The sequence below is a fragment of the Mobula hypostoma genome, chromosome 11 (assembly GCF_963921235.1).
Source record: "Mobula hypostoma chromosome 11, sMobHyp1.1, whole genome shotgun sequence".
In the NCBI taxonomy this organism is placed as follows: Eukaryota; Metazoa; Chordata; class Chondrichthyes; order Myliobatiformes; family Myliobatidae; genus Mobula; species Mobula hypostoma.
Genome location: NC_086107.1, coordinates 28,618,157 through 28,624,816, shown reverse-complemented (window position 1 = coordinate 28,624,816; position 6,660 = coordinate 28,618,157). Strand labels below are relative to the sequence as shown.

General features: G+C 40.7%; 1 pseudogene; it reads left to right on the top strand.

Moving 5' to 3' along the window:
* The first annotated feature begins 1,233 nt into the window (after positions 1 to 1,233).
* LOC134354200 (uncharacterized protein K02A2.6-like) lies at positions 1,234 to 1,819 on the top strand (annotated as a pseudogene).
* Positions 1,820 to 6,660: the final 4,841 nt, after the last annotated feature.

Below are 6,660 nucleotides of genomic sequence, written 5' to 3'. Positions count from 1 at the left end.
TAGGAAACAGATCTGAATATTAACATTGATGAAATAAATTGGTCAAGACTTTGTCTGGACAGTATGACAAATACAATAAATGTTCGACTTAGATTAGTACAATATAATTTTTTACACCAATTATATATTACACCACAAAAAATAAATAGATTAAATTCAAATCTATCTGATAAATGTTTTCGGTGTAATCAAGAAATTGGTACTTTTTTACATTCTACTTGGTCTTGTTTTAAAATTCAACCCTTTTGGATAAATTTAAGAGTCTTATTGGAACAAATTACTGGAATTCAACTTCCACATAACCCTGTATTATTTCTATTAGGTGATATTGAAGGGATAAAACCGAAACTTAAATTGAATAAATATCAGAAAGAATTTATAAAAATTGCATTGGCAGTAGCTAAGAAGACTATAGCAGTTACTTGGAAATCTGATTCGTATTTAAGTATGGATCGTTGGAATAATGAAATGGCTAGTTCTATTCCACTTGAAAAAATTACTTATAATTTAAGAGATAATTATGTAACATTCTTGAATATTTGGCGCCCTTATTTACAAAAGATAGGATGTCATATTTAAGTGCTCCGACAAAGAATTTGGTTACTTGGGGAAAGTAACGAATAATTATACCAAATTTATTTTGAATCCCATGGAGCATGTGGAAACCTTCCAATACCCAGGCAGCTCTTTTTTTCCTCTTTCTTTCTTTTAGGTAGGACTATATATATGGGGGGGGGGTTAAGGGGAGGGGGTGGGTAGATTTTATCTTTTCATGTATTCTTTTTGAAAATTTAATAAAAATTATATTAAAAAAAGATGCTTTATGGCAGACATTTACTCTCCTTACTGAACACACGCCATGGCTGTCCATCTTTGGGTCTAAGAATGACATCTCGGTGTATAAAAATGTAGGCAATAATGTTATTAGACTACAATATTGAAAACAAGTACACACCATTCCAGGAGCTTGGTCCGGCAGATGTCCTCTCCAGACTTGTGAATCAGCAAGTTCCCGAAAACAAAAACACAGTTGTGGCTGCAATTTCTGCAGATTCTGAAGTCCACTGGGTTGTACGGGATGCTGCTGGAGGACTTCCAGTCACAGTCAACAAGATCAGAGCAGAACCAGCTGTAGATCCTTTCCCTCAATGTATCTCCAGGTACCTCACTGATAGATGGCCAGCCAAGGTTGAGGAAGATGACAATCCATCTTATTGACATCATACATTGCTCTCAACTGTGGACTCTTGCCTAATGCTTGGAGAAAGAATAGTGATTCCACGAACACTTCAGCCAAAAGTACTGCAACAATTCTACCAGAGTCACGGTGGACTGAATCGAATGAAAGCCCCAGCAAGAAGCTTTGTGTACTGTCCTGACATTGACAAAGATATCACATCCATATGCAAGCAGTATACTCAATGCCCTAAGGTGGCAAAGAATCCCAAATTGAGCCGATCCACAACCATGGCCTTAGGCTACCAGATCTTGGAGTCGTGTACACATTGACTTCACTCACCCAATCAATGGGTGTACCTACCTTGTCCTGGTTGACCCCTATTCCAAATGACAAAAAGTATTTTCTATGAAGTCAACGAGGACAGAGGCTACCATTCAATAGCTTCTATAGATCTTTAGCCACTTTGGGATACCAGAAATGTTTGCTTCTGACAATGGCACTCAAGTCAGTTCACAGCAGCTAGCTGCATTCTGCCAGTAAAGGGGAATTATACACATTCAGTCACCCCCATAGCATCCTCAGTCCAGCGGTCAAGAAGAGAGGTTTGTTGATACCTTCAAATGGTCATTTCTGAAATGAAGAGCGTGAAGGAGCATTGGCAGAGCTTTCAACACATTTTGAATTACGCTGCTTCCAGCTTCAAGGGGAAGTCACCAGATGAAGCACTCCTGGGAAGAAAACTGGGCAGAGTGTGGAATGCAATACTGTCCAACATCCAAGACAGCAGATGGTCAGGTGCACAAAGGAAGCCACGCAAACCTTGGGTGAAGTCATTCAAGCCCAGAGCTGCAGTATGGATCAGTCAGTATCACAGTGGGCAAGACCCCTGGGTACCAGGTCAGATTGGCATACGAGTGGGGAAAGTGCTCTACCAAGTTATCAAAGACAGACATTTCTGGTGTCGCCACATCAACCAGCTGTGACCACGTGTTCCCGAAGGCACAACGTGGTCAACAGAGCCTGACCCTCATCTCCTCCTGGAAGGGTATGACTTACCACAACCGAGCCAAACACCAACACCAGCACAGTCACAAGCAACAGCACAAGAAGGTGACAGCCTGCAACTATTAAGAAGGATCGATCACCAGCGTAATGTGGTTGTTCCAATCCAAATCAACCCTTTGCTCAAATCCCACGGGTAATTATCTTCAAGGGGGAGGTGTTACGGTGAGCCAAAACAACCCACACCTATTGGTCAGCTGACAACCAATCCCAGGCTGACTTTCACTAATTGATCATTGTTACAATCAGTGTCTTGAACGTTCTTTGAGTAACACATTTAAATAGTTGAGGTTTGAAATGCACAGGTGACTTCTGAGTTTGAGGTTTTGCAGGTGCCTGATTTTAGTGAATAAAGGAGTATTTCTAGTTGCAATTTTTTCCTGTATCCTGGCTTGGGGTCTGATCAGTAGTTATAGGTGAGTGAACACAACACGGCAAACACAAAAGAGAAAAATATAATAATAATAATAATAATAATAAATAAATAAGCATAAATATCAAGAACACGAGATGAAGAGTCCTTAGAAGTGAGTGCATAGGTTGTGGGGACAGTTCGGTGATGGGTCAAGTGATGATTAGTGGAATTATCTTCTCTGGTTCAGAAGTCTGATGGTTAAGAGGTAATAACTGTTCCTGAACCTGGTGATGTGGATCCTGAGGCTCCTGTACCTTCTTCCTGATCACAGCAGCGAGAAGAGATCATAGCCTGGGTGGTGGGTGACCTTGGTGATGGATGCTGCTTTCCTGCGACAGTGCTCCATGTAGATGTGCTCAGTGGAGTGGAGGGCTTTACCTGAGGTGGACTGGGCTACATCCGGTACTTTCTGCAGGATTTTCCACTCAAAGGCATTGGTGTTTCCATACCAGACCATGATGCAACCAGTCAATATACTCTCCACTACACATCTATGGAAGGTTGTCAAAGTTTTAGATGTCATGCCAAATCTTCTAAGGAAGTAGAGGTGCTGCCATGCTATCTTTATAATTGTACTCACATGCTGATATTGCAGCAACCAGAGCTACATGCAGTACTTTAGTTGAGGACTGACAAATGTTTTATGAAGTTTTAGTATAATATTCCTGCTCTTGTATTTTATATCCGAACTGATGAAAACCAGATTCCTATATACCTACTTAATTACCTTATCTACATACACATCTATTTTCAAGATTCTTTGGACTCACCAATATATATCTGTTCCTCAGTTCTCTCTGGGACTTATACCATTCATGGTATATGCCCTGGCATCGGTAGTGCTCCCTAAGTGTATCACCTCACATCTAGCAGGATTAGCCTATGCTGATGCTTTAAATGCTTGCAGTATTTTTTCTCCTTATCAAGTGCATTCTAAACTATTTTAACAAGTGAGTGCAGGCAGGCAGGAGAGGACTTGATTGATGATAACCCGTGATGTCATTTGATCTGCAATTTCTTTTGCAGAACTCAGCAGTCCAAAAGACGTGCAAGAAATAACTTCAGGAAAAAAAATGCAAAAAATTGGAAATAAATTTACCTTTTCAGGCTTTCTAGCCTTACAATTCTGGACCACGATCATTTGTCATTTTCCTTCACTCACTTGGTTGCTGCAGGCCCATTGCTTATGTAAATATGGAAGTCACTACTTGAAGCAAATAAGAGGAAGGAAGATAGATATATGAGGGAGAAGGAAATAAGTGTTAAACTGATGCCAGCAAGCTTGAGTGGGCTGTAAATCATGAACTGATTGGGTCAAACGGCCTAGTTCTATGCTATACAGTACTGCCTAAAAGTCTGAGGCTCATATATATAGCTAGGGTGCCTAAGACTTTTGCACAGTACTGTTGTAATTTTATGCATTGCACTGTATTGCTGCTGCAAAAAAAGAATCATGACAGATGAGAGTGATGATAAACCTGATTCTGATATGGGTCTCTATTGTGGCCTGAGAGCAGGAAGGGGGCAGGGAGAGCAGTATCAAGGTTGGGAAAAGGGGAAGGGAGAGGGGAGAGAGCAGGAAGCACCACAGAGACATTCTGTAATGATCAATAAACCAATTGTTTGGAAGCAAATGACCTTGCCTGGTGTCTCAGGGCTGGGTGTGTACCCACACAGCCTCGCATCCTGGCACTCCTTTCTTTGCCTCCTGTTCCACATCCCTCCTGTGCTGCTTCACCCTCACCATTCCCAACATCATTTGCACCCACCAGACTAACAAACTCGCTCTCTGCTCCACGTTGACAAATGCAGTACTGTCAAAAGGCTTAGGCAAAAAGGCTATATGTACCTGCATGTGCTTAAGACTTCTGCACAGTATTGTATATCTTAAGTAATCTTTGGAATCCTTTAGGATCTTTCACCTCACTCGTCCAGTTGCGCATTGACAATTTAAGTAGTATTTTGGTTTGGTATATTTAAATAAAATCTGAGATTAAAAATTGCATAAGGCAAAGCTATCTTTATCCACTCTCCAGTGGTCTCTTGCCTTCAGTTAAAACTGAGGCTTAAAGATCTTCATACAGCGCTCAGGAAAGTTTTGACAGGAAATGTAAGCAGTCGTGATTTGCTTACATGATGAATAAAAGTGTAAATGATTTCTAAAAAAAAAATAAATTTGAATTTCACTGAATTGGGAAGCTATTCCTTACACAAAGACTCCATTGCAAAATTTGAAATTGGCTATCCACTTTATCGAAAAGTTTTATTTTACCAAGGAATAGCCAATCATTTTAATGTTTATTATACACCTTCTCAGTAGTGACTATGATGCCCATGGGAATACCCACAACACAAAGCTGTATCTGTATTAAAGCAATATTAATTATTGTTATGGATAGACATTATACTTAGTATCCAGGCAGTTTAAATCAATTTTATGTCAAAACTAGGTTTTCCAGTGGAATAGATCCTTCACCTGCAGAAGCTGGGTTCAGGTCCAGTACAGAATAATGATATTAAAAACTCCTTTTTCTGACAACTTTATGTTTCCCAAATGAATAAAAAGAGGATTCCTGAAACCTTGCAGACAACAGCCAAAATTAAGTCTATACACAGTTCTTGCAGCTGGTAGACTGCAGAACATTTCAAATCATTATACTAGGTTGCTTTTCAATTCAAGGTCTATAGATCGACTAGCAAAGCATAGCCTTCTGCATAACAAAATGCAAGAGGTTTGTTTTATTATATCAGCAGGTAATGTCAGGTAAATGACCAAAACTGAATTACTTGGACTGCCTTTTGTTACTTAGTTTTTAACAATAGTCAGACAGCAAAATAATTAAAATTAAGTTGCCTTGAATACACAAGTCTAATTGTATGACCTGGAAGATTAAGATATTGCTGTCAGTATTTCAGTGGAATGATTCAATACACTGTAACGATGTGAGCCACCTGCAAATGTTGCCGTGTATACCCAGTGTCGTCTCGGTTCGTTCACTCGCCTTGCTTCACTCACTGTAACTCTAAGTTGATTCCACAATGTATAGAGTCACTTTCGAGGATTCTACAATTCATGTTCTCAGTTTTCTTTTATTATATATCTATGTATTTATTTATGTACTTCTTATTTAATTGCACAAATTGTCTTCTTTTGCACTTTGATTGTTTGTCAGTCTTTGTATCCTTCCTTCTTTGTGCCCTTAACTCCTGCTGGAGTCGTTGGGGTGCTGTCATGACAAGCTTTGCACCAGTCTGTTCCATCTGTCACGGTTGTGTGCCAGAGCCTGGGTCACCGCAAATGTTTCCCCTGTCCATTCTTTAATGTTGTCCAACCATCTTTTCCTTTGTCTACCTCTCCTTTTCCCCTCCACAGTTCCTTGTAGAACGGTCTTTCCACTGGATCTTGAATGTATCCATCAAGAATGCAGTCCTAGGATGCCAACCAGTGTCAAGCAGGCTCATGACCATCCACCTGCGGGTAAAGCCATTCAACATCACAGTGGCACAAGTCTACACCCCAACAACAGACTACAAAGGTGAACACATTCAAGAATCCTGTAAGAAACTACAGGATGTCATCGACAAAGTGGACAAAAAAGATACTTTGATCACTCAGGGTGACTGGAATGCCAAGGTGGGCAGAGACGCACAAGATGAGTGGGGGGATCTCATTGGCCCCTCATGCAATGACACCTTCAATGAGTGGGGACTACACCTGCTGAAATTTGCCGATTATAACAACATGGTGCTGTCGAATACACTTGGAGAGCACAAGGCATCCCAAAGATGGACCTGGCATGGCCCCAGTGGTCAACAGCACCAGATTGACTACATTCTGGTGCAAAGACAGCACAAATCTGGTGTGAACAGACCGAAGACCAGACCAGAAGAGCAGACGTGGGCAGTGACCATGACCTTGTCATGACGAACGTCAGAATGTGCTTGAGGAGAATCAACAAGCCAAAAAACAGCCGGCTGAGATTCGACCTTGAAAAACTGAAAG